Below are 17,495 nucleotides of genomic sequence, written 5' to 3'. Positions count from 1 at the left end.
TGTTTCACCATAAAGTGTAATTTGCATGCGTTTTAGTGTTTTGGTATATAAGGAGCTCAAAAAGACTTAAAGGCAAGTTCTTATTAAAAATTGGTTTTATTCAAATGTAATGCGATTGCCCTGCTTTTTAGTGCTTTATTGCCTATCAGGCTCAAAAACACTCAAAAGACTTTTTTCTGGTAATGTCATTTTTTTCTCACATAAAGCTGGTTTCGCATGCAATTTGAGGTTTTGGTAACTAAGTATGTGAAAAGCTCTCAAAATACACGCATTTAGTAAGGTTGTTCTGTTTCTCAATTAGGAATGTTATTCATGAGTTTCAGCATTTTGGTATCTAGGAAACTTCTCCATATCCTCAAGTTTTTGCGTTTTTTGCCTTTTGGTTCTTTTGAACTATAAAACACTCATTATACACTTTTCTTGCAATGTCCTTTTATTTCCTAATATAGAGTGCTTTGCATCAATTTTCGCGTTTTTTGTAGGTAACAAGCTTAAAAACACTCAAAATATACCTTTTTGGTAATGTTTTTCTATTTTTTTTTTTTTTTTTTTTTCAATTGGTTGGTTTGCATCCGTTTATCGTTTTTTCTACGTAAAACACTGAGAAGACACGTTTTCAGTAGTTTTGTTTGGATTCCCATATAGAGTGAGTTCCTTATTTATTTATCGTTTTGGTGCCTAACATTCTGAAAAACACTCAAAAGACAGATTTCTTTTAAGGTCGTTTAATTTCCTCATATAGGAGGCTTTGCATGCACTTTAGGGTTTGGTATATAACAGTCCGAAAAAAAAGCTAAAATTAACTTTTTTGATAATTTTCTTTTATCATATAATAGCCCGGAATTTTCCCAGAATTTTGGCATCTCGGTACCTATGAAGATGAATAACAAAAAAAAAAATCCTATTTTTTTATTTTTATTTATTTATTTTTCTAAATAATGAGTGTTATTTGTGGGTTTTAGCTTTTTGGTACTTAAGGAACTAAAAAAACACTCATAATACATATTTCTCGTAATGTCCTTTCGTTTCCCAAACATAAGGTTCTTTGCATGTATTTAAGCGTTTTTATAGATAACATGATCAAAAACACTCAAAATACATATTTTTGGTAATGTTATTCTGTTTCTCCATAAAAGGTGTTTTGCATGCGTTTTAGCGTTTTGGTATGTAATGAGCTCAAAAACACCTAAAGGCAAGTTCTTGGTAAAAGTTGGTTTTATTCCCATGTAATGTGATTGCCCTGCTTTTTAGTGGTTTATTGCCTAACACGCTCAAAAACACTCGAAAGACATTTTCTGGTAATATTTTTTTCCCACATAAAGCTAGTTTCGCATGAAATTTGGGGTTTTGGTAACTAAGAATGTGAAAAACACTCAAAATACAGGCATTTAGTAAGGTTGTTCTGTTTCTTAATTAAAAGGGTTATTCATGAGATTCAGCATTTTGGTATGTAAGAAACTTCTTTATGTACACGAGTTTTTGAGTTTTTTGCCTTGTGGTTCTTGTGAAACTATAAAACACTCATTATACACGTTTCTCGTAATGTCCTTTTCTTTCCTAATATAGAGTGCGTTTCATCCATTTTCGCATTTTTTTGTAGGTGACAAGCTCAAAAACACATCAAAATATATCTTTTTGGTAATGTTATTCTATTTCTTCATATTGGTTGGTTTGCATCCGTTTTAGCGTTTTTCTACGTAAATCACTGAAAAGACACGTTTTCAATAATATTGTTGAAATTGCTGAAAAAAACAAACACTCAAAAGACAGGTTTCTGGTAAAGTCGAGTAATTTCTCCATATAGGTGGCTTTGCATGCAGTTCAGGGTTTGGTACATAACTCCGGAAGAAAGCTAAAATTATTTTTTTATAATGAATTTCTTTTACAAAATTTCCCTGAATTTTTCCAGAATTTTGGTACCTATGAAGATGAATAACAATTTTTTTTCTCTCTCTATAAAGTGTTATTTGTGTGTTTTAGCTTTTTAGTACTTAAGGAACTTAAAAACACTCATAATACACGATTTTCTTAATGTCCTTTTCTTATAGGAACATAGGGTTCTTTACATGTATTTAAGCGTTTTTATAAGTAACATGATCAAAAACACTCAAAATACATATTTTTGGTAGTTATTCTGTTTCTCCATAAAGGGTGTTTTACATGCGTTTTAGCGTTTTGGTATGTAAGGAGTTAAAAAAAAACACTTAAAGGCAAGTTCTTCGTAAAAGTTGGTTTTATTCCCAAGTTATGTGATTTTTCTGGTTTTTAGTGCTTTGTTGCATATCACGCTCAAAAACACTTAAAAGACGTTTTTCTGATAATGTCATTTAAGCGTTTTTATTGGTAACATGATCAAAAACACTAAAAACACATGTCTTTGGTAATGTTATTCTGTTTCACCATAAAGTGTATTTTGCATGCGTTTTAGTGTTTTGGTATATAAGGAGCTCAAAAAGACTTAAAGGCAAGTTCTTATTAAAAATTGGTTTTATTCCAATGTAATGTGATTGCCCCCCTTTTTAGTGCTTTATTGCCTAACACGCTCAAAAACACTCAAAAGACATTTTTTTTCTGGTAATGTCATTTTTTTCCCACATTAAGCTGGTTTCGCATGCAATTTGGGGTTTTGGTAACTAAGAATGTGAAAAGCACTCAAAATACACACATTTAGTAAGATTGTTCTGTTTCTCAATTAAGAGTGTTGTTCATGAGTTTCAGCATTTTGGTATCTACGAAACTTCTTCATATACACTAGTTTTTGCATTTTTTGCCTTGTGGTTCTTTTGAACTATAAAACACTCATTATACACTTTTCTTGCAATGTCCTTTTCTTTCCCATTATAGAGTGCTTTGCATCAATTTTCGTGTTTTTTATAGGTAACAAGCTCAAAAACACTCATTGTTATCGGTGGTATAGGAATTTTAGATTTATAAATTTATCAGTTATTGGTTATTGGGCAATAAATTTATTGCCAATTATCAGTCATCACTGATAAGGTTATTGTTACCGATTTATCAGTTATCATGATCAATTTTTTTCGTCATCACAACCAGCTATATATATATATATATATATATATATATATATATATATATATATATATATATATATATATATATATATATATATATATATATATATATATATATATATATATATATATATATATATATATATATATATATATATATATATATATATATATATATATATATATACACCACTTTCAAATTTATCAACATTTATTTAGTTCTTGAAGTAATCATATTCATTTCTCTAGTGCTACTTCCAAGTTTCTCTCACTCTATCACTTTATTCTACGACCACCCATCTTTGTTTCTTTATCCTCTTGTCCCATTTCCAACATATGCTATTTCTTAGCTCCATTTATCAATCTTGACTCCGTCATATTCATGTTAATAATCAGATTGGCTCCATTATATTCAGAATTTTCTGATAATTCTCCACTTTTCATTTTGCATGATTATCTTCATGACTGTAGCATCATTTACAGACATATATTTTCTTTGGTCATTTAGCATATAATTTACATAAAATGATATACAAAATTAGAGCTAGTGTGTGTGTGTGTGTGTGTGTGTGTGTGTGTGTGCAGTTGATAAAGACATGCTGTTGCTACAATGAGACAGATCATTTGTTGTGGGGGCTGTTGAACCACACTTAACAAGCTGAGGGAAGTGTAAAATATGTGGTCATTTATATATTTTGGTTGTGTGCAAGTACTGTGAGACAAGTCATAAAGGTTCACATGACTGCTGTACTGACAGGTGTGACCCTTTTATTCAGTGTGGAGCCTGCAGGGGCTGACAGATGATATGGAGTGTTTAAGTCACTATAACAGCAGTTTTGTTTTGTATCTGATGAAATTTTTAAGGATGCTAATGAAGGTCAGTATTGACTTTTTTTTAAGGAGGCAAGATAAAAGATATTTTGTAGCTTTATTCATCCATATACAGTATGTACAGTATTAGTAACAAGGGGAACCCACCAACCTCCTTGTAATCTCCTAAATTTCATTTTCATCTTCCTTTTTCCATTCTCCCTTTATTGCATATTTTCAGAAGTTCTTATATCCTTACCCACTGTCTTTTTTCTCTTCACCTCCCCTTCCCTTCTGTTCCATTCCCTGGTGATGGCACAGAATTATCAACAACAAGCTTTTGACGGCTGAGGATGAAGCCCGAATCAACCAGGTACAGGCCAGGTCATTAGCAGCAGGCATGGCCGCCGTGCCCCGCCAAGCCCGGGTGTTGAACCTGAGACCAAGCCAGGTAGGTGTGTGGCCTGTACACCTAGCCACTTGTACTTCTTGTGCTTCACTTCCTATGCTGTCACATGAAACATATTTATTCCTTGTTTTCACAATGTTTCACTCTTAATTTTTGTACTTGTGTTGTGCTATGTATGTATGGCAGCATGTTCTCAAAACACTAAGCAACATAAGAGGGAAGGAAATGAGGTGGTGATTTATTATTTCTCTTATATGACAATAAAAAAGTTGTCAAAGGCATGTCAAGTTTGTGTGCAGGATTCTGCATTTGAGTGTTGAAGCATGTGTAAATTCACTTGATAAGTATTTAGCTTTTTAAATTGATGTTTGGATGATAATGTGAAGGTTAACATGGCATTGTACTAATCTCCTAAAAAAGGCTGGGAACCATTTGTTCATAATGTGTGTAGGAGCCTCAACGTATCAGGTGTTTAAGCTTTTAGATTGTGATTTGATAGGAGGAATTATGTTAAGAAGGTCACATGACCTTGGTTGTCCATGTTGTATAGAATGTTTTCCAATTAAATTTCTTTCAGTCTCCCTATCTTTTTTACAGAGATGTAGTTTAGATATTTGATTCCAAAGTCAGTTAAGTTTTTCTTTTTTCATTCCTGATCAACTCTGTGCTCTTTCATAAGAGGCATTGATCTGTGCCTTTTCATAGAAGCATGGTCCATGACCTAGTGACATGCAAGGTTTATTGAAGGGACCTGAAACTGATTACAGTGATGAAATTATTCCTTTGAAAGTATTGATGGCTGATCTCTTTCTATAGGTGAGGGTTAGTGTTCTCTACTGTACCAAATACTGAACTGTCTTTTGTACTATTTCTCCATCTGTATCCTACCCAGTAATGGTAATAGACTGAGGAACTCCCCACCTTTGTTAATTTTTACTAAGTATTGTCCTAGTGGTAATCAGATGCAGCATTGATTTGCTTAGGAGTTGGGTATCTGAGAATGAGTGGTTATTGGCACCAAGTGCAGCTCAGTTGTGGGTAACTCCAGTTGTTGGGAGCATTCCATGGTACACAGATGGTGGGATAGTCTTGCCTTGGACTCTTGCAAATGTGTACTATGTCCCAGTGAGTTTTGTTTTTATTTGACATGAATCCCAAGTTTATTTAGGCATTTCAGGGACTTATTGTGGGTGATGGAGATCTCCACAGCACTCTTCTCTTGGTGGGTGGGTAGCTGTTGAAAAATTCATATGAATAGAGATGTCAGATGTAGGTAAAATAGAGAAATGTTGATTTGATTGTGAACTAAATCCCACAACTTATATTATCTTTGATAAGAAAGGTTTCGTTTAAACCATGAAAATTGGATAAATGAAGCTGAGCATTATTTTACTGCAACAAGAAGGCACACAAAGTGAAGGAGATTGCATACTTGTCTTTAGTTTGTTGTCCCTTTGATGGGGAACTTGTATCATTGTTAAAAGCTTAAATCCTGTAAAATAGCATGGATCCATCTGAATCTTTATTCAGTCAAAAGTTTATATGATGTGTAGACTATTCAAGCTTGCCAGCCTGGAGCCTGGAGCCTGCTTGTTGTAGAGTTGTCCTATGTTCTGTAGATTTGCTTGATATTATAAACAATTATGGTAAAATTTTTGTAAACAATTTTGTTCTTTATTTCTGTCAGTATCAGATTCAGTATTTTCTCCATCTTATGGCAGCATATATTTTCAACACAGAGTGAGGGCAGTGTCATTCCTCCTGTCCACTACCCCAACTTCTACTCCCAACACTACCACAGCAATGAGCGGTCTGGTGTGGTGGCTGAGGATTCTTTTGAAGAGGACAATGCTTCTGCTTCATCTGAGCAGGTCAGAAGGTGGATAGCAGCAGTACTAGTAGCAGACTGGTGTTACCTTGATGCTACTGCTACATTGCATTATTTGCATAGTTTTTTCAGTTGTCATGGACTTTGTGTAATATGTATAAAAGTATATGAAGCTCAAGAAACTTGTTGATAAGGTTTATGTTCAGCATACAAATTGTAGGATGCAAAGACAAGGATTGAAATATCATTGCCACAATTCCTGACAAAGCATTTGGTGCCACAGAATATTCAGCAATGTAATGTTTGTTTGGCAAACAAACCAGTTTCCCTGAATGATAGCTTTATTTCTGCAGGTTAATACAGTCTCTCTATGGGGGAGAGTTTGGAGACAAAGCCAAGCATATATATATATATATATATATATATATATATATATATATATATATATATATATATATATATATATATATATATATATATATATATATATATATATATATATATATATATATATATATGGTTTGTGAGCCAAGCATACTGATCATTACACTATCATGTGTAGTTTTAATATGTAATTTAGATCAAGGACAGTGCAGTGAGAGAGGAAAAATTATTCACTAGATTTTTTCAGAGAAGTTTTATGACATAAAGGATTAATTGAACGATCAGTATATATATTGGCCCACTAGCTGCATCTCTTTAACACAGAAAGCTTTCACTAATTATCTTGGCCCAATTCATTAAGTGCATCGCTGTTGTGGGAGGGAAGATATGCAGTGTTTCCCTGCCATCTGTGGGAGTTACATTCCAGAACCTCCTGCAAATAGTTAAAATCTGTGAATATGGGAAACCATCCTTATAAGGATCAGAACTACCTATATTTATAGTTTAAATCTTAAACTATGCATCTCACATTTACTAAGCAATTCACTTTAAGACAATAAAAAACAGTTATTATATGTATAGTACATGATATTTTAATTAAAAAATACAGTGCACTATAAAATAAAAGGGGAATAAGTTGATATGTACAATAAACCCTTGATATAATGAACTTCTATTTACCAAATTTCAGGTATAACATCCTATTTAAGGCTGCTGTCTGCTGCCTCTCTCTCTCTCTCTCTCTCTCTCTCTCTCTCTCTCTCTCTCTCTCTCTCTCTCTCTCTCTCTCTCTCTCTCTCTCTCTCTCTCTCTCTCTCTCTCTCTCTCTCTCTATACACATATATAGCAAATTTTCATCTCAAGTGACCCACTCTCCCCCCATATGTGTTCGTTATATCTTGGGTTACTGTAATTTATAACTGAAAGAATAATTTGGGCTCTTTGGGCTGAAAGACTGAGCTGGTGGTGACACCTGGCAACTCTAAAAACTCCCCATTAGTTAGGTTAGGTTAGGGAAAACTCTGCAAATATGCAAAACCATGAATATGTGAGGGAACGCTGATATATGCTATCTCTTATTTGTTGTAGATGTATTCCATTCTATTGGCATAGAATGATAGGAAAATGGCATCAAGGAAGTAGGAATGCCACCAAACTAAGGAAATAGAGAAGTCAAAATTTAGTCATTGCTCTGTTTTGTGAATTGGTAGATATTGTGCCTGGTGGCTCCACTTCACCATTCCTCAAATCAGGGCGGTCAAGTTCTCAACTTAAGCCAAAAGTATTCTAAAAAAGTAGCTTAAGAAAAATATGTATTTAGTACAGTCCATGTAATGAAAAGGAACTAATCATGATTAAACAAAGAACTCTATGTTCTCCTTTATGAAAGAGTGAGAAATTCATATATTATAAATATGGGAGGTATATATATTACAGTCCCTGTATTGAAGGGGAACTCATCATGATTGAATGGATAACTATGTTCTCTTTTATGAAAGAGTGAGAAATTCATATATTATAAATATGGGAGGTATATATATTACAGTCCCTGTATTGAAGGGGAAATCATCATGATTGAATGGATAACTATGTTCTCTTTTATGAAAGAGTGAGAAATTCATATATTATAAATATGGGAGGTATATATATTACAGTCCCTGTATTGAAGGGAAACTCATCATGATTAAATGGATACCTATGTTCTCTTTTATGAAAGAGTGAGAAATTAATTATGAGCAAAACAAAGTTTACTATGGAGGTTGTTGTTTCGTTTTGAGGGGCCTGGCTCAGTCTGACCATAACCCTATTCAATCGCTAATATCTCCAGAACTATGTGGCTGATCGTAACAAAATTAGCATCATATGATAGCACACCTCTATCAATTTTATATGATATAGCTTTCATCTCTTCTATTGGGTGAAGTTAACTTACTAAAAGTAGAAGGGTGTCAGAAATGGGATTTCTCAAAAACTACTCAACCAGTTTTAATGAAACTTAAGAGGTGTCATGTTATAATTTTAATAAAATTCCTTACGTCAACTTTGAAGTAGCACTGTACATGCACAAAGTCAAAATTACAACTTTTTAAGTAATTAACTGATCAAGCTCAAATTTTTGTTGGTAATAAGAGTAATACAAGTTATAATGAAAAATCATATGAAATTTGCAATACTACTGTGCATATGCAAAATACAATACAAAACTTTTTGTAAAGTGACCATCAGTTTTCTGCAATTTTCACCAATTTTCTTTTGTCTCAATGAGAGCGGATAGATACCACTGAACACAAAATGAAATTTCCTATCAAGTGGTATATAGCACAACCACTGGGCTCTTGCAGAGTTTTGAGCTAGAGTGATTTGAATATTAGGCAAGTGTGGGGTGCCTGAAGTTGCCTCTCTCTCTCTCTCTCTCTCTCTCTCTCTCTCTCTCTCTCTTCTTGAAATACCCCTTCCACTGATGCATTACTGACATCTTTGCTCGTTAATTGCCTTCCAAGGCATTTTACTGGTATATTATAACTTTTCTTCATTAAATTGTGTAACATTTGCTGTCTTAGATATAATTTTCTATCTGTACAACATCACCTCTCCTCTAGTAAACCTCATCTTTATTTATGATATGCATGTACAGTATTATGAATAAAATAATAAAAAATAATTAGGTAAAAACCAACTTAAAATTTACTTGATGGGTCCTGTTGATGATGCTCATCAAGGCTAGTGTCTTCTGGTATCAACCCTAAGTCTCTTGAGACCCCCCCCTCAACTTTTTCTTCATTAATTTCTGCAACATTCACAGTCTTAGATCTAGTTTTCAATTTCTAGAACACAATCTCTCCTCTACTAAACCTTATCTTCTTTTCCTCACTGAAACATAGGTGTCTGAGGCAACTTACAATAGCCCCTTTTCTGTTCCCTCCTACTTTCTTTATTCTCATTTTCAATCCAAAGCTGAATGTTGCGTTTATGTGCGCAATGACTTAACCTGCTGTTGTGCCCACACTCTTGAATATTCCGAGTTTTTCACCATCTGGCTACTATTACAGAGTCACTCTCAAACTAAATTTATCTGTGCTGTATACCTCTCACCTAACTCCTCAGACTATAAGAAATTCTTTGACTACTTAACCTCCAAAGTGGAGCACATTCTGACTCACTTCCCTTTTGCAGAGACCTCCATTCTTGGAGACTTCAATGTTCACCACCAGCTTTGGGTTTCCTCTCCCTTCACTGACCATCATGGTGAACTAGCCTTCAACTTTGCTATCCTCCAATTGGTGCAACACCCTGCTCATATCCTTGACCGTTTTAGAGATGCATACTAATCAGTCACTTCCTACACTCATACCTTATATTACTTCCCCCCTGATCTTACAAAACTAACCCTACAAAACTTTATCATCTTTCCTGTACTTTATTTTTAAACACATCTATATGATTTCAGTCTCATATATGTATCAATTTATATCACCTAACCCTATGTGTCATCCCATCCATCTTCATACTCAACTTTATAACAATATAGATATATATTATTCTGTATAAACCTTATCATATTATGTTTTTATTTATCTTCATGATAGATTTTTCGATTTTAAGTTGTCTATTGTGTTTACTTTAAGTAATGTACTTTTAAATTTTTCATTTGCCTGAAAAGCATCAAGCTTATACATAGGCTGGCCAATAATGTATACCTATCCAATAATGAAATGTATAAACCTAGGCTATAATAAAGTGTTTAAGTGTTTAAGTGTTTAAGTGATACACCCAATATTCTTGACCTTTTCCTAACCTCTAATCCTTCTGCTTATGCTGTTACCCTATCTTCTCCATTGGGCTCCTCCAATCACAATCTCATATCTGTATCTTGTCCTATTGCTCCAATCCATCCTCAGGATCTCCTAAGGAGAGGTGCCTCTGGTGTTTTGCCTCTGCTAGTTGGGGGGAACTGAGGAGGTATTTTGCTGAATTTCCTTGGAATGACTACTGCTTCTGTGCCAGAGACTGTGTGCCGAGCGCATAACGGAGGTGATAGTGTCTGGCATCGGGCCCTACATTCCTCACTCTTTTTCTCGACCTAAACCTTCCAAACCTTGGTTTAACACAGCCTGTTCTCCTGTTATTCATGATAGAGAGGTAGCTCACAAAAGGTACTTGAGCCTTCCATTACCAGAATCTCTTGCACTTTATATTTCTGCCCATACCTAAACCTTCCAAACCTTGGTTTAACACAGCCTGTTCTCCTGCTATTCATGATAGAGAGGTAGCTCACTAAAGGTACCTGAGCCTTCCATTACTAGAATCTCTTGCACTTTATATTTCTGTCCGGAACCATGCCAAGTCTGTTCTCCAACTAGCCAAAACTCCTTCATTAATAGAGTGTCAAAATCTTTCAAGATCTAACTCCCCTCGTGATCTCTGGCACCTAGCCAAAAACATCTCCAATAACTTTGCTTCTTCTTTCCCTCCTTTATTTCAACCAGATAGTACCACTGTTATCATATCTATCTCTAAAGCTGAACTCTTTGCTCAAACCTTTGCTAAAAACTCTACCTTGGACAATTCAGGGCTTGTTCCTCCCTCTCCTCCATCCTCCATGCTACCTATTAAAATTCTTCACAATGATGTTTTCCATGCCCTTGCTGGCCTAAACCCTCGGAAGGCTTATGGACCTGATGGGGTCCCTCCTATTGTTCTCCAAAACTGCTCCTCTGTGCTTGCACCTTGCCTAGTCAAACTCTTTCATCTTTGTCTATCAACATCTATCTTTTCTTCTTGCTGGAAGCTTGCCTACATTCAGCCTATTCCTAAAAAGCGTGACCGTTCTAATCCCTCAAATAACCATCCTGTTGCTGTAATTTCCTGCTTATCTGAAGTTTTTGATGCATCAACAGGAAGATTCTTAAACATCTATCACTTCACAACCTTCTATCTGATCAACAGTATGGGTTCCGTCAATGCCACTCTACTGGTGATCCGGCTTTCCTTACTGAGTCTTGATTATCCTCTTTTAGAGATTTTGGTGAATCTTTTGCTGATGCCTTAGACATATCAAAAGCTTTTGATAGAGTGGCACAAAGCTTTGATTTCCAAATTACCCTCCTACAGCCTCTATCCTTCTCTTGGTAACTTGATCTCGAGTTTCTTTTCTGACCATTCTATTGGTACTGTGGTAGATGGTCACTGTTCTTCTCCTAAATCTATTGACAATGGTGTTCCTCAGGGTTTTGTCCTGTCACCCACTCTCTTCCTATTATTCATCAATGACCTTCTAAACCAAACTTTTGTCCTATCCATTCCTATGCTGATGATACCACCCTGCACTTTTCCGCGTCTTTTTGTAGACGTCCAACCCTTCAGGAAGTAAACAGTTCACACAAGGAAGCCACAGAATTCCTGACTTCTGATCTCTCCAAAATTTCTGACTGGGGGAGAGTGAACTTAGTATTGTTCAGTGTCCCAAGAATTCAATTCCTCCGTCTATCAACTCGACACAACCTTCCAGACAACTATCCCCTCTTCTTCAGTGACACTCAACCGTCCCCTTTCTCTACACTGAACATCCTCAGTCTGTCCTCTGTCCTTTAATCATAATCTAAACTGGAAACTTCACATCTCATCTCTAGCTAAAACAGTTTCTGTGAAGTTAGGCATCAGTCTTCTTCACCAGTTTTTCTCACCCCCACCCCTCCTTATCCGTCCATGTATGTAGTATGCTATCTTTTAGATAGGGTGTAATCAAAAGTTTTCCATCTCATCAACTCCTTTCCTCTAACTGACCGTCTTCAGCCTCATTCTCATTGCTGCAATGTTGCATCTCTTGCTATCTTCTACTGCTATTTTCATGCCAACTGCTCTTCTTATCTTGTGAAGTGCATGCCTCCCCTCCTCCCTTGGTTTTGCTGCATAAGACTTTCTTTTTTCTCTCATCCCTATTCTGTCCACTTCTCTAATGCAAGTTAACCAGTATTCTCAATCATTCATCCCTTTCTCTAGTAAACCTTGGAACTCCCTGCCTGCCTCTGTATTTCCACCTTCCTATGACTTGAACTCTTTCAAGAGTGAGGTTTCAAGACACTTAACTTGTATTTTTTACTAACATTTTTGACTGTTTGGGGACTGGCACCTCAGTGGCTGTTTTTTTTTTTTTTTTTTTGCTGGAATTTTTGTTTCCCTTGGCCTGTGCCACTCCTACATGAAGGGGAAAAAAAGAAAAAAAAGGGAGGTAGATGTGATCAGGGACTGAACCAGGAATGAACATACCAGAATACCAAGCCTTAACTAACTGGACCATGAGGTACCTCACAGCTAATCTAGCTTTGGCTCATATTTGTGTCCTATCACTGCATTACATGGCTCTTCCTTCTAGGTTAATTTCTGATGTTTCATTAATTTAATGTGGTACAATAAGTATCCAAACAATCCAAAGTGTGTGTCTGGGAAGTGTGGTTCTGGTCTTGCAAGGTTTACCAGAGTATTCACTAGGAAGCCCCTGCTCCATTCATGTTTTCTCCCTTTTTTGGGTGGGACACTCATTTCCTGTTTGACGCAACAAAACAATGCCATCATAAGTTCATACTAGGCTTTATTCTTTCCCCTATATGAAATCTTTTAAGACCATCCCACCACCATGTTGCCAATGTCATAGTTAAACAAAGAAATACATTTCCTATTACAAAATTAAAAATTATGAAAAAAAAAAAATGTATAAACATGGGAAGTGGATGTGACCAGGGATTGAAACCAGATCTGACAAGCTTAAAGGACAAGCCTTTAGCTGACATAATCATAAAGTACATCACATCTAGTTTAGCTTTAGCTCATGTTTTCACATCCTAGCTGAGGTCTAAAAATGTGTACCAAGCATTTATGTTCCTTTTTACATAAGCTACTGTTGTTATTTGTCGACAGTATATAATTTATTTAGAGCTGCCTGTTATTTATTTTTCCAGTTTTTAGAATAACATCTCACAGGTATCAATAATTTTAACCCCCTGAGCAACAAGCAACACAGTGGTGTGCATTTCAGGGCTCTGATGGGTAATGAATGTATGTGCGTCATGATTTTCAATCCTTAAATCAAAATGAAAGTGGGAGAGAGATATTTTGAACATTACTTAGCAACATTTACAAAGCTGCTCCCTACCACTTTTAGTGACTTGCCATCTGGTATTCTATATAAGGCAAGTATCATGGAAGGAGGTGATCTGCCCTCATCCTAATGAATGGCTAAGTGCAAATGCAAGCTAACCTCATCCACTCCCATTAAGTGCTGTTAAACAAGGAGTCACAGTGGAAGAACATTCCTTTTGATATGTGGGGAAAGCAGTGAGGGCAGGTGGGGCAAGTGAGCTGTAGCCAGTACTATATCCAGCATAATGAACACACCTTTACTTCCTGTTGAACTAAAATAATGAGTCAGACAAAAGTACCACTAGAATGGAGAAGGATAGGTGCTTCTTATGCTGTAAGTTTCATTATTCTAGAATCTGTACTAAATGAGATATAACTAGGAATAAGAGTTATTTTTCTCTAAAAACTCATTACAAGAAGAGGTTTCTGCACAAAAAACCTGTTGCTTAGGGGCTAGCAGAAGTTTCTGCATACTGGTAGTCTAGCTGAGTAGGTAATGCATAATAATTTTGTATCCATATTGGACTCTGTCTTGTGTAGTATTCTAAAAACTTTGTCACAAAAAGGGATGATCATGTTCATGTGAATGGGGACTTATTGCTGAAAATGATGGAACAGCTGGTTGATTATTAGTTCAAGGAGAAACCCCTTTATGTTCAGCAATTCTATGTGCAAGGTTATGTCTAGTCTCATAAAGTTTGGTGGCATCCCTACTTCCTTGATGCCATTTTCCTATCGTTCTATGCCAATAGAATGGAATACATCTACAACAAATAAGAGATAGCATATATCAGCGTTCCCTCACATATTCATGGTTTTGCATATTTGCAGAGTTTTCCCTAACCTAACCTAACTAATGGGGAGTTTTCAGAGTTGCCAGGTGTCACCACCAGCTCAGTCTTTCAGTCCAAAGAGCCCAAATTATTCTTTCAGTTATAAATTACAGTAACCCAAGATATAACGAACACATATGGGGGGAGAGTGGGTCACTTGAGATGAAAATTTGCTATATATGTGTATAGAGAGAGAGAGAGAGAGAGAGAGAGAGAGAGAGAGAGAGAGAGAGAGAGAGAGAGAGGTAGGAGGCAGCAGCCTTAAATAGGTTGTTATACCTGAAATTTGGTAAATAGAAGTTCATTATATCAAGGGTTTATTGTACATATCAACTTATTCCCCTTTTATTATATAGTGCACTGTATTTTAATTAAAATATCATGTACTATACATATAATAACTGTTTTTTATTGTCTTAAAGTGAATTGCTTAGTAAATGTGAGATGCATAGTTTAAGGTTTAAACTATAAATATAGGTAGTTCTGATCCTTATAAGAATGGTTTCCCATATTCACAGATTTTAATTATTTGCAGGAGGCTCTGGAATGTAACTCCCACAGATGGCAGGGAAACACTGCATATCTTCCCTCCCACAACAGCGATGCACTTAATGAATTGGGCCGAGATAATTAGTGAAAGCTTTCTGTGTTAAAGAGATGCAGCTAGTGAGCCAATATATATACTGATCATTCATTTAATCCTTTATGTCATAAAACTTCTCTGAAAAAATCTAGTGAATAATTTTTCCTCTATCACTGCACTGTCCTTGATCTAAATTACATATTAAAACTACACATGATAGTGTAATGATCAGTATGCTTGGCTCACAAACCACATATATATATATATATATATATATATATATATATATATATATATATATATATATATATATATATATATATATATATATATATATATATATATATATATATATATATATATATATATATATATATATATGCTTGGCTTTGTCTCCAAACTCTCCCCCATAGAGAGACTGTATTAACCTGCAGAAATAAAGCTATCATTCAGGGAAACTGGTTTGTTTGCCAAACAAACATTACATTGCTGAATATTCTGTGGCACCAAATGCTTTGTCAGGAATTGTGGCAATGATATTTCAATCCTTGTCTTTGCATCCTACAATTTGTATGCTGAACATAAACCTTATCAACAAGTTTCTTGAGCTTCATATACTTTTATACATATTACACAAAATCCATGATAACTGAAAAAACTATGCAAATAATGCAATGTAGCAGTAGCATCAAGGTAACACCAGTCTGCTACTAGTACTGCTGCTATCCACCTTCTGACCTGCTCAGATGAAGCAGAAGCATTGTCCTCTTCAAAAGAATCCTCAGCCACCACACCAGACCGCTCATTGTTGTGGTAGTGTTGGGAGTAGAAGTTGGGGTAGTGGACAGGAGGAATGACACTGCCCTCACTCTGTGTTGAAAATATATGCTGCCATAAGATGGAGAAAATACTGAATCTGATACTGAAAGAAATAAAGAACAAAATTGTTTACAAAAATTTTATCATAATTGTTTATAATATCAAGCAAATCTACAGAACATAGGACAACTCTACAACAAGCAGGCTCCAGGCTCAAGGCTGGCAAGCTTGAATAGTCTACACATCATATAAACTTTTGACTGAATAAAGATCCAGATGGATCCATGCTATTTTACAGGATTTAAGCTCTTAACAATGATACAAGTTCCCCATCAAAGGAACAACAAACTAAAGTCAAGTATGCGATCTCCTTCACTTTGTGTGCCTTCTTGTTTCAGTAAAATAATGCTCAGCTTCATTTATCCAATTTTCATGGTCTAAACGAAACCTTTCTTATCAAAGATAATATAAGTTGTGGGATTTAGTTCACAATCAAATCAACATTTCTCTATTTTACCTACATCTGACATCTCTATTTATATGAATTTTTCAACAGCTACCCACCAACCAAGAGAAGAGTGCTGTGGAGATCTCCATCACCCACAATAAGTCCCTGAAATGCCTAAATAAACTTGGGATTCATGTCAAAAAAAAACAAAACTCACTGGGACATAGTACACATTTGCAAGAGTCCAAGGCAAGACTATCCCACCATCTGTGTACCATGGAGTGTTCCCAACAACTGGAGTTACCCACAACTGAGCTGCACTTGGTGCCAATAACCACTCATTCTCAGATATCCAACTCCTAAACAAATCAATGCTGCAGCTGATTACCACTAGGACAATACTTAGTAAAAATTAACAAAGGTGGGGAGTTCCTCAGTCTATTACCATTACTGGGTAGGATACAGATGGAGAAATAGTAAAAAAGATAGTTCAGTATTTGGTACAGTAGAGAACACTAACCCCCACCTATAGAAAGAGATCAGCCATCAATACTTTCAAAGGAATAATTTCATCACTTTTACGAAGAACTTGCCTTTAAGTATTTTTTAACCCCTTGTATACCAAACCGCTAAAACGCATGCAAAACAAACTTTATGGAGAAACAGAATAACATTACCAAAAACATGTATTTTGAGTGTTTTTGATCATGTGATCTATAAAAACGCTTAAGTACATGCAAAGAACATTATGTTTGGGAAACAAAAGGACATTACGAGAAACGTGTATTATGAGTGTTTTTATAAGTTCCTTAAGTACCAAAAAGCTAAAACCCACAAATAACACTCTTTATTTAGACAATAAGAAATAAAAAAATAAAATAAATAGGATTTTTTTTTTTTTGTTATTCATCTTCATAGGTACCGAGATGCCAAAATTCTGGGAAAATTCAGGGCAATTATGTGATAAGAGAATATTATCAAAAAAGTTAATTTCAGCTTTTTTTTTTTTTCGGACTGTTAAGTACTAAACGCTAAAGTGCATGCAAAGCCTCCAATATGAGGAAATTAAACGACCTTACCAGAAATCTGTGTTTTGTGTGTTTTTAAGCATGCTAGGCACCAAAACGATATATAATAAGGAACTCACTCTATATGGGAATCCAAAATAAAGTTACTGAAAACGTGTCTTCTCAGTGTTTTACGTAGAAAAAC

General features: G+C 35.3%; 1 long non-coding RNA gene across 1 annotated transcript; it reads right to left on the bottom strand.

The window, feature by feature from the left end:
* Positions 1-6,261: 6,261 nt before the first annotated feature.
* Positions 6,262-16,480, bottom strand: LOC135092543 (uncharacterized). The gene is made up of 2 exons (XR_010262923.1): positions 15,755-16,480; positions 6,262-6,896 (listed from the first exon to the last, which is right to left on the bottom strand). It is a non-coding gene; the product is annotated as an uncharacterized LOC135092543 (long non-coding RNA).
* Between the last annotated feature and the right edge of the window lie 1,015 nt (positions 16,481-17,495).

This window comes from Scylla paramamosain, chromosome 3 (genome assembly GCF_035594125.1).
Source record: "Scylla paramamosain isolate STU-SP2022 chromosome 3, ASM3559412v1, whole genome shotgun sequence".
In the NCBI taxonomy this organism is placed as follows: Eukaryota; Metazoa; Arthropoda; class Malacostraca; order Decapoda; family Portunidae; genus Scylla; species Scylla paramamosain.
This window is presented reverse-complemented; position numbering and strand designations above follow the sequence as displayed.